Below are 21,099 nucleotides of genomic sequence, written 5' to 3'. Positions count from 1 at the left end.
GACGCAAATCAATGTCAAACAATCGAGGAACTGTCAAACACTCTTAACCAACCTTGGTCGACCAAAAACATTTAAAGCAGAATGGAAAAATAAGCAAAGCAGGTGTCTGAGTCCCCCATAATCTGTCCGAAGAGAACAAGGCCAACCTATCCATCACACGCAATGTATTGCTTCAACGGCACCATACAGAACCATTTTTTGATCGCTTGATTAGTGGAGACAGAAAAATAAGTCCTATATGATAATCCAAAACTCAAAAGGCAGTTTTAATAGGGGTTACAAAGGGTTTAGATCCCGAAAAGGCACTTCTGGGTATTTGGTGGAGTATTCGTGGAATTGTTCATTTTGAATTGCTGAAATCTGGAAAAACTGTTAATGTAGACCTTTATTCTGAACAATTGGATCTAGTGAACCAATCTTTAATTGGAATATATCCGGCGATTGTCAACGGAAAAGGCGTCATTCTGCAACACGACTGTGCAAGACGAACACTGGAAAAACATAATGAATTGGGGTGGGAGGTACTGCCTCACCCACCATATTCGCCCGATATCGCACCCTCGGATTTCCATTTATTCCAATCCCTACAACATTTTCTTAGTAACAAAAAATTTCAAAATTTTGATGATGTCCAAAATGCCATCTTGAGATATTTTACTCAAAAACCAATTGATTTTTATTGATCTGGGATTGAAATCTGCATACTAGATGGCAAAAGGTTGCTGATAACGAGGGTGATTATATTATTGCTTAAAAATAAAAACTTGTTACAAATTTATTTGTTTGAATTTAATGTAAGAAAGCAACATTACTTTACAGCCCCCCACAGGATTTGGAAATATCCCAAATCCGGAATCGGCTAGTGCGGATTTCGAACTTTGTACTGTATTTATTAATACTATATGAAGAGATACTTTTTTAAATTATAAAAAATATTGCTTAAATTTTTAATGCATTTTATTCTCACTTTTTTGAAGTGTTTGTAAGAGTAAATTTTTAATTTTGCAATGTTATTGTCTGTTATTTTACTTCAATATTTATAATTAAATTTTATATACAACAAAATTTATTTTGTAGATTTCAAAATTGTGCATCATATACATATTTAATACTTCTAAATATGTCAAACAATACATAAAAAGTATTATAAATTAAACATGCTTATCTTCTACTACAGAAATGTTTAACAGCAACAAAATTTAATTATAAGATTTTTCTTTTCTTTCATGTTTGCAGCAAATGCAAAAAATAAAAATAATTCTGAAGATGTTTTTTATGTTGAAAGGTATCTAGTGGCATTAACTGCATAAGATACTTTTAAGCAAGTTGTAGCTTATATTTAAAAGAGTCGCTGATATTATCATCCAAGACTCATATTTTCAAACTACAGTAAATTTTTTTATAAACATGAGGTTTAGAATAATCACTTTCCTAAAAATCAAATAATGACACAAACATCAAGTTCTTAGGAGCCTGAATTAATCAGAATCACAGAAATTCAGTGGTTATGTAGAAATTATCCACAGCAGGACAACTCAGAAAGTTCTGGGGACAAGTAAAACATGCACCAAAAATTTTGGAATCATTTGCCATGATCTTTATTAAATAAATTTAAGATGATTTCTGAAAATAAAAATTCAACTTTTTTTAAAATTAAATACTGGAAAGCACTTTCCTGTTTTCTCACATGTGCTTAAAATTCTAATTTAGAATGCAGTTGTCAAGAACTGAATTTATTGCCTATGAAAAAATATTTCATTTTCAGATTAGATATAAAAGAATTTTTTTACCTCAGTAGTACATAGAGACTTCAAACTGCAAAATGTCCTGCAAAAAAGAAATAAAAATGCATTTCAATAGTCAGTACATAACAGAATATGCTATACAATATTTACATATAAGTTGCTTCAAAGGACTAAACTGGGAAGTAAATTTCTTCTGAAATTTAAGATGAATATGAAGAAGGTATACAATAAATAATTATGAAACTAAATTGAAGACCTTTAACTAAGAATTTAAACATGCTGCTAATTAATGTATACAGAATCATAGCCTTTAGTGCAGTAATAAGGAATAGCAAATGTAATAAACAGTAACTCTTTAATCAACACTAAGAAAACTGCTGAAACTGAACATAAAACACTAAGTTAATAATTTCAGAAACAGTTACAAAAAAATAATTGTTTAAAATCTTTACATATAACAACATAACACTGTTGGGCATAATAACAATTCAGCCTTTTAGGGCATAGTACATGCAGCAGAAAAGGTTTGAGATGGCACACAATTTGCTCTCAGTTCAGTTTTATATCCCTTTGGCCAGTGAAGGCAAACTCATTAGTCAACAGAGTCAATTATCAACAGTTCAGCACTGTATTTATTAATACTTGTATTCTCTTTTCAAGTATCTTCTTCCATTCATTCTCTGCATATGTCCAAACCATCTTATACCTTTCTCAACACTACATCTTTTTTCGCTCCACAACACTCCCTAAAATTAACTCAATATTTCAGTTTTTAAGTCTTAGTTAAACTATATATATATGTCGAATAAAACTTGATATTATACTTAATAACGATACTATTTTATTGATAAAAGAGAATTGCAATATATTGAAAAACTTGAATCGCAATAATGACTAACAAAACACTAATGTAAACAATGGCCTTGCATCTTCTTGAAAAGTTTGCATTTTGTATGTTGTTTTTCATTTTAAGCCTTATTACAAGTTTTCATGAATAAGATGACTTCTCTATTTACTCTTGACAAAAAGTTCATGCTTGAAAATTATTGATCGTATGAATATGTAGACTCGAATAAGAAAAACATCAAACGTTAGTTTTTTAAGCTGATTACATGAGTCGGGAATAATATTATTCCACATGTTTTCCTTCTCCAGATTACTTGTGCTGTGAACTAAGCACACATTTATTTTTCTCCAATGTTTCTACATCAGCACTTAAAATGTTCAAATTTCAAGTTTCATAATTTTTTTTTTTTTTTTAAATTCAGCAATTGATTTCAGAGTTGCCAATGTGAATATTAAACAGAGAAATGCAATTCCGTTGCACTAGTATTAAGAGGTTTTTTAACAAAGGCTAATGTTGCTTTGCTGATTCAGAATTCCTGAAACCTGCTGAGAAAAACTTCTGTCATAAAACTGTTGTTTTGAAATGGCAAATGTCAATATTAGATCTATTTTCTTGAGAATGTTTCAACAGGCTTGGAAAGTGAACCAAAGTTTCTGTTTCAAAAATCTTGAGCAGAAAGAGATAATTTGCTTTCAAATGAAATAACTTCTTCCAACATCAGAAAAATTGTGTTTCCTCTTCCCTATAGGAGGTTCGAATCCCGCGAACGGGCTGGCTGCATGGGCATTTTCGTGGTTTTCCCCATGTGTAACGTGTTAAAAACGAGCCAGTTTCCCTTAGAAAGTCCTCCACGAAGGCATCCCTCCTCTTATGCAGATAGCCCTCGAGGCTTTGCCATAATCACACACACCTCTTCCCTATAGTTTTTTGATTAAGCTGATTTAGATGAGATGTAACGTCTACCATAAAATAAAATTTTTGGATCTACTGATCATTCATTAGTTCTGGATTATAAACACTCATTTCAAGGAGTAATGCTTTAACTTCTGTTAATAAGGATGCAAAACATTTCAAAACATTTCCTCTTGATAACCAACGCACTTTATTATTCAGCAGAAGATCTGAGTACTCGCTCTCCATTTCAACTAAAAATTCTTTAAACTGGCGATGATTAAAAGCTGTAGTAATAATGAGGTTAACAATAATATAATTATGAATTCCATAACTTTGCAAATTTCTTCTGGAAATGTCGAGCACAAAGCGCTTCTTGATGAATGATACAATGGTAAGTAAGATCTTGTCACTGATTTTTCCTTTCAAAATAATAACAAAAACGTTTCTTACCCCGGTCATTCTTTTCGCCCTGTTTGTTGCAACTGAGACAAGTTTATCGAGATTTGGTGATCTACCAGGAGACCAGAAGAAAAAGCAGAGTTGGCAGCTGTGGTTTATAAATATAAAAAACTATTTTTATTCGAATCCTGGTACCAACATTTTCTGTACTTTTTTTGGTTTAATTTATAAAGTAAGTTCAAAAGCAATCTAAATAAATATATATATGCATTTTTCAAGTACTGAAAAGGAAGGGCATGATGGGAATGATCTTCTAGCAATGGTGAAAGGGGTGGAATAGGGCAAAATAGGTTGAGAACCACAATGTTAGATCTTTTAAGTATTAGTTAAAAAAAAAATAAGTTTGAAGCTTTACACGGCATTTAATTATTATTAAATGAAATTTGTTTACATCTAATTAGAATTTCGGAACACTTCCGCAAAGAACCCGGCAAATGTAAACATCGCCAACTTTGGCGATAATAGTTCAAACCTGGTAATCCGGCAGATTCAACCTATTCGCTTGTAAGAAGGTTGCAACCATTCCTCTAACGTTCATTTTGTTGAATTATCACCGTCATTGTTCGCATTTGCCAATTTAAATTATTCTTCACTTATTTATTATTATTTTTTTTGTATTTTCACGTTATTATTTATGAACTTTTAACAAATAGATAGAAATATTTTCATATAATAAAGGAAGTTTTCGGTGACAGATGCTAGTTTGTGGAAGAAAATATGGCGGGAGAGGGGTTAATGATAATTGGTAACATGGCTGTTAACGTAGCGTTAAGCACACAGAATCATGAGGTTTCCAACCGATAAAATATTTTGACTTCATCACCTGCCAAAATATGCATTTTAAATAATTAATTAAGTAATGTTTTTATTATTGGTATGGTCATCTAAAATTATGAGAAAAACAATATTTATGGCTTAAAACTTTAACCAGATAATATATTGTTAATGCTTTTCCAACAATAACATTTGAGAAGATTTCAGGTGTGACACACAAAGAGATGATTAAACTGAAATAAAAAGTATTATTGATTCTCTAAAATGACAGAATAGTTTTATGGATACTCAAAGTCATCAAAATGAGCAAACCACTACTTGTGTAATGAATCCAAGTGCAAATGACTCTTCAAAAGTTTTATTAACAATGCTACTGAATAGAATTTCAATACTGAAAATTATTGGCACTGTCAAATATACTATGAAAGACAGGCAGTTGTTTCAACATAAAATGCTTTAAACTGTTTACAAGTAAATTGATAAAAATAACATTGAAAAAATGTTTATGTAAAATGGATGTATTAAAAGTCATGCATTCATTAATTTATTACAGGCACATGGCTTTTATTGAACTAAGACTGTCACTGAATGATTGTTTGGAATCGACATTTCTTGCTGTCTGAAACCTACTTCACCTATGATGTAAATATGCAGTTGTGGTTCTCACTGACATAAAGTTTAGCCACTCCTGATCGATTATATATGTCTACTGTATTTATACCTATTATACTAATTATCAGATACAATTTTGAGAATATCAACAAGCAAAACACTTAAAAATTTAAAAAAGACACTTGTAGTAGAAATATTAATATTCTATATGAATTATGGAAAGTACATGTAATGAATAATACCATGACCAAACACTTAAAAAAAAGAATAGATTAAGTATTTCCTACCTCGATACTTGAGAAAGCAATCCTGTTACACAACACATAGTTAACTTTTGATTACATGATATTACATATTACATATTTAGTCCTACGAGTGGTTAAGAAGGCTGAATAGTGGTAGTTCAATCTCGGCTCAAATCCTGAAAAACGAGCTGGTTGTGCAGGTTATTTTTTTCGTATGTGTTTTGTGAATTTTGTGACATTTTCGTGGTTTTCCATGAGCCTATTTACCCTAGAAAATATTCACAAAAGCATGCCTTTTTCAGCTAGCTCTCACATGCTTTGTATATTGAATTAAGTACACACAAACCCTTCTTATTTTTAAAATGATAAAGTTATTAAGTTCACATTACATGCAACGAAGCTTTTTACAAGCCAGGATACTTTCTTTAACAATTACAGTGCTAATTAGTGCTGTACTTCTCAGTTATATGTGAAATAACATCTCAGTGTCACTGCTTGTGACACATTTGTTTCACTTAAGTCTTCTTATGCAGTCATAAGCATGAAATAAACAAAACAATAACATTTGAGAAGATTTCAGGTGTGACACACAAAGAGATGATTAAACTGAAATAAAAAGTATTATTGATTCTCTAAAATGACAGAATAGTTTTATGGATACTCAAAAACTCATGGTTATGCATGAAAAACCTAATCCATACATCCTTGGTGACTGATATTAACATAGTTTTTATGCTGCATTTGTGAACTACGCGGTTAAATTGAGTGAAACTGTGACTAAATTTCAGAAGACTTATAAAATTATGGTGTGAAAATTTAAATGTGAAATTAAAATCAAGGATACATTGGACAGAACAATCAAAAAAGAAATGTTGTCCATAAATATATTAATAATAATTAATGATAAAATGGACATTTAAAATATTCATATAATAAATATATACAATTAGTGTAATTAAAATAAATATATGCATTTAAAAATGATCTAACTTGGACCATATTTGCAATTTTTGTAATGTTATTAAATATGGACTTTAAATAAAATTTTTAGCAGCATACATCATTTGGGTTTGTTTAAATTATGGAAAAGCATGGGAGAGATATCTGCCTAAAAGAAAAGATGCCTTCAAGGAGGTCTTTCTGAAGGACACTGGTTTGAATCCACGTTACATATTGGGAATACCATGAAAACAATCATACAACTTGCCCATTAGCTTGGCTAACTAAACTACCTTGTTGTTTGACTTCTGAATCAGTACCAGAGTTCAGTCACTTTACTGTTTAGCTGCTGATGAGCTGTATATCAGTTGCAAAGCAGTGCACAAAAAATGATATATTCCTTGGTTCTCGTTATGAGTTACACAGGGTTCATAGCCACATTTTAGTTAAAAAAATAAGCACTTTTCAAGCACATTTTAAGAAAAAAAATAAGCACCTGTCTAATGACATTATACACAACTGCATAACCTTAATTAGACTTGTAATTTAAAATATGAGAAATGCAGTATTTATTAAGAGAGAATAAGCATTACCTCAACCATAGAAAATAATTACTTTTTTTTTTCCCTTTAAATTTTAAATAACAGTTCAATTTACAGAACTAGTTTACAATGAGAGAAAAAAAAAAAAAAAACTATGCAGAACTAAACTATATTACAAGATTTAATGATGAAATTTCAGTTCAAAATAGAGAAAATAAATAATAATAAGGCATATTTATTGTATTTGCTTGGAACCTAATAATAAATACAATTTATTTTTCCACTCATATTAATATTTAAATAATTTAAATCTAAATTCTGAATATTTTCTAAATTTTCATTGTATATCAGTTTTCTCTTAACAGATATTGCAAGCAAAGTAATTTAAGTAAAAAAGAGGAACATTTCTGAAATCAGAAGACAGAAATTTGCTTCATGCAGTCATCCTTTAACAGTAAAAGCTTAACTAAGCCGCATACTTGGAAACTGGCGAATATTCGGACAGTTGAGCGTAACTTGAAAAAGAGGAACGGAGGGGGGGGGGGTTGACTGTAGCCACTTTTCAGATTTTTCCGCTAAATAAATGCTTTTGACATTTTGATATGTGAATCATATAAAAATAAACCAATGGAACTGAAAAATATTCTGCTTAGCAAGCACAGTAAAACTCTTTTAAGTGTTCATAAACAAATCTCAAACAGAACATCAAAATTAATTAATTAATTATCTCTGCGAAATATCGCAAACGTTATTGCACAATACGTGTGCCATAATTCTTCCCTACGTGATATTACGCAATCGGAATCAACAGCTGCTGAAATTGGGAGAATAAAGAACTAAATATGAGTAACTGGGGTGTTTTTCATTCTAATTTTCAACAGACGGCGTTAAATTTCCGCAATAGAATCATTCTTCGCTTGGGTTGGTAGACCACAGAACTTTTAGTCCTATTCAATCCAGATTGGAAAGTGACAAAAAAAAAAAAAAAAGTCCGTTGCTTGTTTTGCAGCGAACTTGTAACAGTTTCAATATTTGAGATTTTGCGGAGAAAGGGGAGAACCTCCCAATCTTCGCACTATATAATGTATTGGCCAAAAAAAATTAAATTATTTTGACTATTCGATTACTTTCCCTTTATTTAAGCCATTCCGAGTATTATTCCTAAAACGCTGTGTTAAAATACAACCATTTTTGGAAGTTTACTATACTTCAGCAGTTACTGCAACTGTTATTATAAACATTCATACATATACTCATAATATAAGCATAATGATCATAATAAACACAAATATGAACTGACCAAGCGGAACGAGAATGCAAATTATTAAGATCTGGATAGAAATTTAAACGTGTATAGTATTTGGGTGAGAGGAAAAGAATGCCGAATGTACCGAAATTTTCTACTGCTTTCGCAATTCTTTGACCAATATAACGACGGGCACCTGTCTGTACTCTTTGTGCGCACCAAAGGTTATGTTAATGCAGAGAAAGGGGGAAAAGCTATTTCCGGGAGTATGATTCACCACCTGACATTCAATATTAAGAAAAGTTGTTTATTTAGTTTCGGCTTTGGTAGGGGGAAAATAGCGCGTTCATTAAAAAAAAAGCACTAAAAGCAAAAAATAAGCACTAAAAACAAAAAAATAAGGGCTTTAAAGAAAAAGTAAGCACCTATAAGGGCCTTTATATTTTATTTTCAAATATAAGGACTTATAAGCACTTATAAGGACCGCTATGAACCCTGGTTACATGCAAAAAAGCAAGTCTTAATAAAAATCGATATGCCAAATGTAAAGTTAATATGTTGGTTTTTTCGTGCAATACATGAACATATACATAAAATTTAAAAAAATAAGTCAGAGCAGAATATAATTTATTACTAAAAAAACTTTTATGTAATCAGTTGCAATTAAGTTTCTATTTAAATGAGAATATCTATTCATTTCATTTATGCGATCATAATGGATTTTCAATCGTAGTTTTGGAAGTACTTTAAAATTATGCAATGAAGATATTAATCGTAAATTCACAATTTCTTTAGAAACTGCACTGTTAAAAACATAAATATTTTGGAATTTTATAATACTGAAAGATATTCAAAGACAGATCTCAATTTTCCCAAGAAATTGCCAAGAAAAAGGGTCATTATTACAAAGCTCAATATTACATGATTTTTCTACTTCCATTAAGCTTTACATATTGTTTTCTGTGCTAACTTGAATTAAATACAAATTTATTTTCGTGCATCGTGTTTAACCAGTTAATTTTGAATTTTCACTTTCGTATGCTTAATATATTGTTTTCTCTGCTAACGTGAATTTATGTTACTTATTCTTTAATTACTTTGATTATATTCTTTAAATATCATGTTTACGCGGCTTACTTCCATGTGTTTTAATATCTCATAACCAACGCCCATCAACCATAGGTGAACTTGGCGAGTAAAACAGCAACGGCGCTAACGGGTTCTCTGTGGATGAAAATTCAGAATTTCTAAATCAATCAAACACATTCATGAAAACAAGCAATTTCAAAAGTCATTATAATAACAGTAGTCAAGAAAGCATAAAGTTACCAGCAAGAAATCTCTAACAAAGTTAAAGATCATCCATATAATCCAATTGCTATATTAATCAAAATAAATAAGAAATTCAGTACAAAGTCTGAAATCCAGACGTCCATTATCCGAAATGATCTAAAATCCGGACCTCAAAACCACCAACAACATTTTTCTCCTAAGTTTTACGCATGCACATTTGATTCCACCCCCCTCCGAGCATAATAAAACATCTGGAGTGTGCCAATTCTTAATTTCACTTTGACACTAAATGAAATACATTGTTATTGAAGAAACAAACCTTTTAGCATAAATATGTACGATCAGGATCAGTAACTTGGTTTTATTCCTGCGTATCCGCTTTATGGTACACATCTCAAACTGAAACATTCCACATAGATACATCATTGATCTGACGCCAACCTTGGGAATCATTATTTATTATACTTTCCTTTCATCACCGCATGTTTATCAAAACATGACAACTTCAGTAATGACTCATGTAGCGATGCCTAAACAATTTTTGGTACTTTTCCGTTTTGCCGGCGCAAGCGATAAAGTCGCCAATAATGGTACAATCGATGCCAAAAGGAATATTCTCGCTGGTAACCTTTTACGCCTCATTTTCAAAACAAGTCGCAGCTTTTTCTTATCAGATTGATTGGTTTTTTCAATACTGGCATATAATTACATAGAATTTTTATCAGATAGTTCAGTTTTATGTCTAAGGCCATTTTCAGTAGTTAAGTCAATTAGGATGCAATCACAGCTCTTACCCGAAGCCGAAAATATAGAAAAGGTAAAGTCATGGGTTAAATTCATCAATTCTAATAAGGATACATTAGCGAAGTAAAGCACTGCAGTTTTACATAATTTCTAAGTAAGCTATTCGTACGAATTGAAATATTTCTTGCATTTAAACTTGTGTTCCAAATTAAGATTTAACTTGAAATTAATGTAGATAATTACTGAGAGCATTAGATTTTTGTAGAGTAGTTTACGTGAGATGAGATAGCTTGGGGTCACGTGATATAAACCGGCGAATTAGGATTTTGAACCATGAAAGCATAGTAAATTCTTAAATTAATGTCTTTTTACAAATTTATTGTCTTTATTTATCGGCTTTTTATAAAGTTTTAAGTGATATTAAAATGTTTATGCCTTCAAAAAATGAATTCTTAGAACTAAGATTTTTTTAATATTTTTTATGTGTATACTGTCTGTTGTCGCCAATAAAGTCTGCTTGGCGAGATTTGCGCCGGCGAAACGGAAAAGTACCCAATTTTTCTTGTTAGTAATTGAATAATAAAGGTGTATGGTAACCTTATATGTTGACATTACGCTTGGCGATGATTACAGATTTAAGTTAAATGTGCTAAAAAAATGTTTACGAGGAAACATTTACCAAACATTTCTTTCCATGTGATAAAAATAGATTTTGTTGATGATACTCACAGACTCAAAGATTAAATTTATGGCTATTTGAATTAAGAATAATTGATTTGTTATTCACATAAACCCAGAACCAGCACCAGGGCTCGTATGGCTGCAGAGACTCGGAGAATTTAGGACCCACAGAGACTGCATCAGGCGGTAAGATATCTAGCGCCGGCCTTCAATAAGGCTGAAATATATGTGGGAATTTATTTATTCAGAACTCTAATAAGCCTTAAGCATGTGAAAGAAATAGACATAAGTATGATAAATAACAAAACTAATATAATTCAGGCATAATTGTCTCAGTGCGTGATAGAAGCAAGATAAAATTTAACAGAACAACTTGTCGTTAGTCGCCAAGCTCATGATGCATAGCCAAATATGTACAGTGAAGGATAGCTAAATTTGATGATGATAGCCACTAATTTTAAAGGTTTTCGGATATAGCAAAACAAAGGCGAAATTTTCCAATTAACGGATTTTGTAAAGAAATGTGGACAAGCTGTAATAAATGAGGATGATATAAAAGAAGTTTTCATTGTGATGACAATCCTTCTCAATCATCAATCAATTAATGAATGGCGAAATCTGTAGTATAGTTCTAGATCCAGAAAATACGCTACTGATAGTGAAGAAAGTGACAGAGAAGTTACTGACAACGAGAAAATTTTGATTGACAAATTAATCGGAATTCTCGAAACAGCAGTTACAGGACTTCAACAATGTAACTAAGCAAAGGATTATGCCTGTCTACAGAATTAAAGAGAATGTATTAGCGCAACAAACGGAGCAACTTAAACAACTTGCATTGAGAGAAATGTTTAATAAGGCAAACAAATCAATATTAAGCTTCTTTTTTTTTTTTTTTTTTTTTTTTTTTTTTTGTAAATTTTGATACCCTTTAGGTCATAAATACTTCATTATTTCACGAACTTTATCCATGTACACGTCGATCTATTTTCACTTAAAAAAAAAAAAATCCCCGAATTTCACAAAAATAGCATTGTGCACTCTTTTAACTTTATCCATGTACACGTCGACCTATTTTCACTTAAAAAAAATCCCAGAATTGCACAAACTTGCATTGCACACTCCCTTTACTTTGTCCATGTACACATTGATATATTTACACTTAAAAAGTCAAAGGAGCACCAAATTCTACAATATAGGGGAAAAAAATGCAAAATCTCAATAAAATACATTTTAAACCAAAAAATAAAATAACATAGAAAAGAAAAAACATGTTATATAGTTAAGCACTACCAAAAGCAAATATTCACTTACCATGATTTTCGAGTTCGCTTCGTACACCCCGAGCCACGTAAAAATCAAAATATCAATCATACTCAAATGACTTTTTTCAAACCAGGTACTCTTTCTGATCGAACACTTCACATAGTGACCATCTGAACTTTTCTTCCTACAAACCCATTCAAATCCATCTAAACGATTTTTACGTTCGACTAGACGCATATCCTTCCTACATACAAAACACTTATAATGGCTACTAAGTAAACCTACATTTACACACCAGTCAATTAAAGCTCTTTTCCCCTTTTGCTCCAAATTGTACAGAAACTTCAAATTAATCTTACTACATTCGGCCATTCTACTGTCTAAAGAATCAAACCAACACACACCACAAAAACGCTTACAAAACATCCCATGATTCAAAATTTCCCAGAATCATGCACCTGATTATGTCACAATAGGGTTTCCATAACATTCAACTACTCAGGCTACCATAAATGAAACAACAACTTGGTGATAAATCAAACAACAACTTCACCATAATACAAGGGGTACCTTAAAGTCTACTCTACCCCAATTTTTTTACTTGCTATTTTCAAGTTGGCAATTTTGAGAAACGTGCGGAGCAGTGGGTGATTCTGCACTCTCCCAGTTTGTCGCAAGGGCTCTTATAGGATTTTACCCAAATTTTAATTAACATAATCTAATATTTTAAAGTTGCAATTGCATAACATTATGGGAAGAAACGTATTCATGGAAAGGTTGTTTCACATTACGGAAAGCTTCTATCAATCTACAACTTTTATTTATTTTTAATTAAAACAAATTTTAAGACTATTTAACAGGAAGAAAGAAATAAAATAGAATGGAAATATCCCCATTATAAATAATCAATAAAGATCTTGAATTATTAAAAAAAAGTGTGGAAATTTTTCTCTTCCTAAATATTTAAAATTACTGGATAAATAGTAGCATTTAGGCTGATTAGCATATTTCAGCTAAATATCCACTGTATCCTTAATTCTTACTCATCTATTACAATATAAATATACCTAAGTTTGAAAAATAATATTAGGTACTTTTCCGTTTTGCCGGCACAAACGATAAAGTCGCCAATAATGGTACAAGTGATGCCAAGCGGAATATCTTCGCTGGCAAACTTTTACCCTTCATTTTCAAAACAAGTCGCAGCCATTTCTTATCAGATTGATTGTTTCTTTCAATACTGACATACAATTACATAGAATTTTTACAAGATAGTTAAATTTTTTGCCCTAAGACCATTCGCGGTAATTAATTACGATGCAATCACACCACTCACCTGAACGCAAAGATATAGAAAAGGAAAATCAAGGGTTAAATTCATCAAATCTAATGAGAATGCACTAGCGAAGTAAAGCACTGCGGTTTTACATAATTTCTGAGTAAGCTATTCGTACGAATTAAAATAATTCTTGCATTTGAACTTGTATTCCATAAGATTTAACTTGAAATTAATGTAGATAATTACTGAGAGAATTATATTTTTGTAGCGTAGTTTACATGAGATAAGATCACTTGGGGTCACGTGATATGAACCGGCGAATCAGGATGAAAGCAAAGTAAATTCTTAAATTAATGTCTTTTTACAAATTTATTGTCTTTATTTATTGGTTTTTTACAAAATTTTAAACCATACTAAAATGCTTATGCCTTCAAAATAAAAAATTCTTAAAACTAACATTGGTTAAATTTTTTATGTGTATACTGTATGTTGCTGCCAATAAAGTCTGCTTGGCGAGATTTGCGCCGGCGAAATGGAAAAGTACCCAATATTATAATTAAATTGTCTTGGACTAAATATCTCACAAGATTAGTAAAGTTCTGCTTCAAGTAAGAGAAAAGCAGTTATGTAATTAATTGATAATACTGTATTATATTCTACAAGACATCTTTGTGTGTTTTCCAAGAGGTTTCACCTTTCAAATTCTGCCCTGCTTCAGAAAATATGTTATAGTGTCAAAAGCTGTTAAATACATGATTTTAGAAATTTTCAGAAAGATCATTTCAAAAATTTGGTTAATCTTTGGAACATGGTAACAGGTAGTTTGGTGACATTTTAGTAAGGTGATAAAGGTTACTAGCTAGGATTTTAGCAATAATCTGAGAAGTACACAGTTCGAATCACAGATTATTTTGTCTCAGAGAAATGAGAGATCATGAAACATGTCATGTGACATTTTCCGGAAAATTCCAAACAGGATTTTAGCTAATAAGCACTTAGAAACAATTTCGCTGCTAAAGTGCAGAATCGCCCACTTATTTGTTTGGTGCTTTTTACAAGAGTAAGAAGAATTGGATTTTTGTAATTTTTTTTTAATTTTTATTTTTTAAGTGAAAATAGGTCAATGTGTACATGGATAAAGTCATTTTTGTGTGCGCAATACCAAAGTGTGCACAATGCCATTTTTGTGCAATTCTGGGATTTTTTTTAAGTTATAATAGGTTGATGTGTACATAGATATCGTGTATATGCAATTCTTAAAAACGCAGCAAGCAGTGGGCGATTCTACACTTCCTCCCAATTTCGCACCTAATCTTCGTCATGATTAAGCACTTTTGTTCCATAAAAGTTCTAGCATAAGCGTAATTCGGCTAGCAGATTGTTGGAAAAAATTTTGAGTAAAAAAAAAAAATAAAATAAAACATGGCTTTACTTCGTGAAAACAAAATGGCATCCAAAAAAAAAAAAAACTAGCAGGTTGCTGTAGCAGGGATGGTCGCCAAAGTTTCGCCAAGTTACCATAATCCGAAGATTCACCAAAAATTTTACTAAAAAATTCCCTTTTTCTACTTGCAAACTAATAACAAATTTAAGAGTTTCTAGTTTATTTACAGTGTGAGCTCCATCTAAGGTATTTTGTGCGTTATGGCATTTTGTCCCATTTTTAACGAGCATTTTAAGCTAAACATACAGTTCTGAAGAATAATGGTCAACTTAATATAACATGTGACATAACGAAAATATAGTCAGCCTATTTTTGAACTTATACTTAACATCTGGATTTATTGTAAAATGAAGACTAAGAAAACGCATAATTCAAGGAAACTAACATTTTATACTTTTAGTTTCGCACATTTAAATATTCTGGCACTTTTTTAGGAAACTACACATATTCGATTACATTTGGATATCAAACATTTTACTTTAATTGTATATTGAATTCCTACATACAAACAGATCACGAATATAAATATTTTCGCTCTAGCGTAGAACTGAGTGCCCCTTCGCTTCACGACAACTTTTTTAAATTTTGGCGATGAAACCTTACTTCTGGTTACCATGATAGTTTTAACTCTGTTTTAGCTTCCTGATTTTATTTAAATGAAAATAGATTGATGTGTACATGGGCAAATTTAAGGCAGTGCGCAATGCCTAGTTTGTGCAATTCTAGGATTTTTTTTTAAGTGAAAACAGATCAATGTGTTCATGGACACAGAGTCTGTACAATTCTTTGACTTCTTATTTTTGTTTTGTGTAGCGACCATCAAGAAATTGTACCTTCCTGGTGCCGATCTTGGCATCAAAAAAAGAATCGCCAAAAAACAAGGGGCACCCAATTGTAAACGTTTACCAATATTTTGTGTATTTGAAAATATATATATATAAGTGAATACATACACAGCAAGCCTTTTGAAGCGTTCTTCTTCATCACCCGCATCAATATCCATTGAAGTCTCGGAACTTTTAAAAAGAAAAGCACACGGTAAATAACACATTTGTTCATTGGCGCAAACACAACCAGCGAATCAGCTTTACGTTTCAACGTTGCCAAATCGCGCAATTTTCGACAAAACTATGCTGCCAAAATTCATGTGCTTGCGTTTTTGGGAAATTTTCCCTGCTCTTTTTTCTTAAACGCACATATGTTAAAATAACTTTTCTATTAAAATTAATTTATAATAAAAAGATCTTGCCCCCCAGATGGTATAGTGTTTAGGAGCTACTCTAATTTTTCATTATTTAATTTCTTCAAATATAATGCAAGACTCTAACATTTGGTGGCAACAGTTTGAAAAGTAAAACGAACATTTATAATAGTGATTCAACGGGGAGATCAGAGATCATTATTCGTTAAGTAGTGTTCGACCCGAGGGCCTTTACCACTACATGTTTATCAATCCCCTAAGGACCTGTAAAAGTTCGTTAAATTCCATAAACTGGAAAAGTCGTATGCATTTGTAATAAAAGTGCAAAGTCTTCAGTAGTGAAGAAGTTGATCAGGGGTGACGCTGTAGCCTTGGCTACTAATGTTTAAAATTAATTTATGACTAGTAACAGCATGAATTATAAACAAATAGCTAAGTTATTGCATTTTATTTTCCAGCTATCGAAATGCGACGCTACGAGCAACGTTTTGAAACCAAAACCTAGCAATCATGAATCAGAACTAGAACTAGTTGCCATTCAGCATAAAGAAATTTAAATATAAATATGAATATTAACAAAATATTAAAGTTAATTTTATAAAATAATTAAACACATGAACAAATATATGAAATAAAAAATAATTATTTCTCATGCAATAACTGGGCCACTACACTACTCCCCCACCAGTAACTAAGTTACGTTACGAAGATGGAGAAATAGGTAGTAACTAGTATTGCAGTGTTAACCACTATCAAAATAATTTAGTCAGTCCTTGAATCTAACAGGTAAACGTATAGTTCTGCCTGTGCGAGAAGGTTTTTGATTCACATCCGAATTTGAGTCCGGTCTCTGCAAATTACTGTAGTCAGGTTGTATCAACTGAGAATTTTCCTCAGCTAAAATATATGCTGGTTTCAGGCGATCCAGGGATACATTAACATGTTTTCCTTTTGTGCTAATAGTAAAATATTTGTCCTTGCGATCAATAACAGGAAATGGTCCTTCATAAGGAGGTTCCAAAGGTTTTTTTTATCCGATCTATTCGCTGAAACACATGAGAACAAGTTTTTAAGTCTTTATGGACAAATATCTGTTCAGATGAATTTTTACGAATTAGTCTCGGTCCAAGAACTTCCATCTGTTTCTGGAGTTTATTAGCAAAAGTCTCCGATGCTGTCTGGATACTTGGTTCGCTGAAAAACTCGCCAGGAAGTCTGAGACTCTGGCCATAAACTACTTGCGCAATAGAATGATTGGTATCTTCTTGAATAGTGCTGTTGAATAGTTTACAAACTCAAAAGTACTGTTGGTAACGTGTCCGTCCAAGATATGTTGTTGTGGGCTTTTAATGCTGTTTTCAATGTTCGATGAAGGCGCTCAACATTGCCATTACACGAGGGGTGGTAGGCAGTAGTGTGTTGTAAATTGATGCCACAGATTTTGGAGAAAGCTCGTAATGTATCACTTTTAAATTGGGATCCACGATCACTAATGAGTTTACTTGGCGTTCCGAAACGCGCAATCCAGTTGCTATAAAAGGTTCTTGCGACGTTCTCAGCAGAAATATTTTCTAAAGGAATTGCTTCCATCCAATTCGAAAATCTATCTATGCAAGTAAGACAATAAATATTCCCTTTAGATGGTGGAAGTGGTCCTATGAGATCGATATGGATGACTGAAAATCTTCCTGGTGATACTTCAAAATCACCTAATTTTGTTTTGGTGTGCCGATTGATTTTAGCTTTTTGGCAATGAATGCAGGTTCTTGTCCACAACTGTACATCTTTTTTTATGTTAGGCCAAATGAATTTTGATGTCATTAATTTCATAGTCGATTTTATTCCTGGATGTGATAAACCATGAATTCTTTGAAAGACGTGTTTTCTGAAAGCCTGAGGAATATACGGCCGAACATGTTTAGTTGATGTATCACACCACAAATATTTCCCAGATGGTAGAGAACATTGCTTGAAATTCAAGGAAGTAGTGGTTTGCAAACTCTTCAGTTCTTCATCTTGAGTTTGTTCATCAGCTATTTTATCATAATCTATCGATGAAATTTCATTAACTCTAGATAACGTATCCGCCACAATATTATTCTCACCTTTTAAATATTTGATATCAGTCGAAACCTGGGAGATGTATTGAAGTTGGCGAGCATGTCTAGGTGTTGCTTTGTCAAGTTTTTGACGAAAGGCGAATATTAAGGGCTTGTGATCTGTATAAATTGTAAATACTCTTCCTTCTAGATAATGCTTAAAGTGTCTAACTGAAAGATATATGCTTAATAGTTCTCTATCATAGGTGCTATATTTTTGCTGAGTATCACTTAATTTTTTAGAAAAACATGCTATTGGCTTCCATGAGGAGTTTTCATATTGTTGCAACACAAAGCCAATCGCCGTATCTGAAGCATCTGTAAAGAACGGCAGAGGTAATTCAGAATTGGGAAAAGACAACAGTGCCGTGTTCACCAGGTCATTCTTGCACGTTTCAAACTGTTTTTCAGCTTCTTCAGTCCATTCGATTTTACGTTTGTCCCTCTTTTTAGCTCCCTTGAGATACGCATGTAACAATGCTTGATTCTTCGCTGCATCCTTTATATAACGACGATAAAAGTTAAGTATTCCAAGAAAGGTTCTAAGTTCATGAATTGTTTCTGGTCGTTTGTAGTTAGTAATAGCTTGAACTCTTTCTGGCAAAGGACGGGAACCCTTAGGTGTAATTAGGTAGCCTAGAAACTCGATTTGGGGAACAGCAAAGACAGATTTTGAAACATTAATTCTTAACCCAAATGTATGTAATCTTTCGAAAACTAATTTAAGGTGATTTTCGTGTTCTTCATGGGTACTGGATGCAATGAGTATATCGTCTAAATAGGGAAAAACGAATTCTAATCCTCTAAAGACTTCGTGAATAAATCTTTGGAACGTTGCAGGAGCATTTTTTAAACCGAAACTCATTACATTAAATTCGTATAAACCGAAAGGAGTGATGATAGCCGTTTTACATTTGTCTTCTTCTGCAATGGGAATTTGAAAATAAGCTTTGAATAAATCAATTTTAGAAAAAATATTTGTACCTCTTAAAATATGATGAAAATCTTCAATGCGAGGAATTGGGTATCGATCAGGTATCGTCTGCGCATTCAATCGTCGGTAGTCTCCGCAAGGACGATATGAACCATCCTTTTTCGTAACAAGGTGCAAGGGGCTTGACCACTGGGAGTTTGATGGACGAATTATTCCATTGTCAAGCATAAATTTAAATTCCTCTTTAGCTATAGCTAAGCGTTTTGGATCGAGCTGTCGTGCCTTTGAATAAACGGGTTGACCAACAGTCGAAATAAAATGTGTAACACCATGTTTAATTTGTGTAGGAAAAAGGTTAGGTTTAGAAATTTCGGGATATTTCGACAGTAAATCGAAAATTTTTATGGATTTATTTAATGTGGTTACTGAGTAATCACTGGAAATAGCAGCGACATCACACTGGACACAAAGCTGTGTTACGCCATCAATTAATTTTTTCTTATTTATATCGACAAGCAATTTATATTTGTGAAGAAAGTCAGCTCCTAAAATACCTTTTGTGACATCAGCAATTATGAATGGAAACTGAAAATCACGACGTAATCCCAAATCAAGAGTTAGCGTTTTTATGCCATAAGTGGAAATATCTGTGCCATTAGCTGCATACAGTTTATATTCAGTTTTACATTTATTCTGTGAAGTAGCAGGAATTATGCTTACGTCAGCTCCGCTATCAATAAGAAAGTGCAAATTTGATCTTCGGTCACGAACGAATAAACGAAATTTGCGACAATCCTTCATATTTTCTGCAGCAGCGTTTGCCGCTGAACCTACTGCAGATTCGAGTTTTCCTGGTTTTTGAAATCGTTTTTTACCCAAGCACACGGAGGCTTGCATTTCTCTAGAATGAATTTTGCTCCAAAACGAAAGTGATAAAAACAAAATTTGCCAGTAGGGTCATATCGTTTACGAGGTTGGCTTCGAGATCGTGAACGTGAATTACGTAAATCCGAGTCCCTTCGTCTTGAGCGAATGGTTACTTGATCAATTTTTTGTTCAAGAAAGGTAATTCTTTGCAACAAATCATTTGCGGGAACAGAAGGAGCATTAGTACTAAATACTTCTGGTTTCCGATTCATATCACTAATTTTATCTGCCATAGACGCTAACTTGGTTACATCTTCATCACTAACTAATAATATATTTTTATGGAGTCAGGTAGCTTCTCCAGCCATAAAGTTTTGATTAGATTTTCAGACACATCTGTAGTAGCAACTGATCTCAACTTCTGCAAACGTTGGCTTGGTTTCATGTCTCCAAGTTCGATACCAGTAATCAAACGTTTAATCCGTACATTTTCACTTTCTTTGAATAAATGTAATAACCTAATTTTAGCATCCGAATATTTTGTGGCACTATCGTTCGTTACAATGTCCCAAATATTTTCGACGAACTTAGGTTCAAGCTGTGAAACTAAATAATTAAATTTCGTTTCTTCTGAAACGATATTTCTAAGTTTGAACTGAGCTTCAACTTGAAAAAACCATATTTCCGGTTTATCAATCCAAAAAGGAGGTATTTTCACACTCACCTTATGAAGCTCCGGTGACTGTATCGTATCTTTCATAGCAGTTTCAGAAGAGTCATTTGTTGACATTTCGAAAATTAATCAGGGTCACCACGATGTAGCCTTGGCTACTAATGTTTAAAATTAATTTATGACTAGTAACAGCATGAATTATAAACAAATAGCTAAGTTATTGCATTTTATTTTCCAGCTATCGAAATGCGACGCTACGAGCAACGTTTTGAAACCAAAACCTAGCAATCATGAATCAGAACTAGAACTAGTTGC

At 32.4% G+C, this 21,099-nt stretch overlaps 2 long non-coding RNA genes across 4 annotated transcripts in view; one reads left to right on the top strand and one right to left on the bottom strand.

Moving 5' to 3' along the window:
• The window catches only part of LOC146995112 (uncharacterized), a 35,125-nt gene extending 28,491 nt beyond the window's left edge, over positions 1-6,634 (top strand). The window contains exon 3 of the long non-coding RNA XR_015043565.1: positions 5,273-6,634. This is a non-coding gene — a long non-coding RNA (uncharacterized LOC146995112). The remainder of the gene's footprint in view (positions 1-5,272) is intronic.
• Positions 1-21,099, bottom strand: part of LOC146995109 (uncharacterized) — a 330,907-nt gene that overhangs the window by 21,629 nt on the left and 288,179 nt on the right. Inside the window, exons 1-2 of one of the 3 annotated variants that reach the window (XR_015043557.1) lie at positions 15,964-16,734; positions 1,791-1,827 (exon numbers count right to left, since the gene is read on the bottom strand). The exons of the other annotated variants lie outside the window; for them this stretch is intronic. This is a non-coding gene — a long non-coding RNA (uncharacterized LOC146995109). Of the gene's footprint in view, positions 1-1,790; positions 1,828-15,963; positions 16,735-21,099 lie in introns of those variants that run through there. 3 annotated transcript variants of the gene reach the window in all.

Source organism: Stegodyphus dumicola, chromosome 10 (genome assembly GCF_044657685.1).
Source record: "Stegodyphus dumicola isolate Sdum_Otavi_A_Nest chromosome 10, ASM4465768v1".
In the NCBI taxonomy this organism is placed as follows: domain Eukaryota; kingdom Metazoa; phylum Arthropoda; class Arachnida; order Araneae; family Eresidae; genus Stegodyphus; species Stegodyphus dumicola.
The sequence above is the reverse complement of the archived record's forward strand: the minus strand, read 5'-3'. Positions and strand labels throughout refer to the sequence as shown.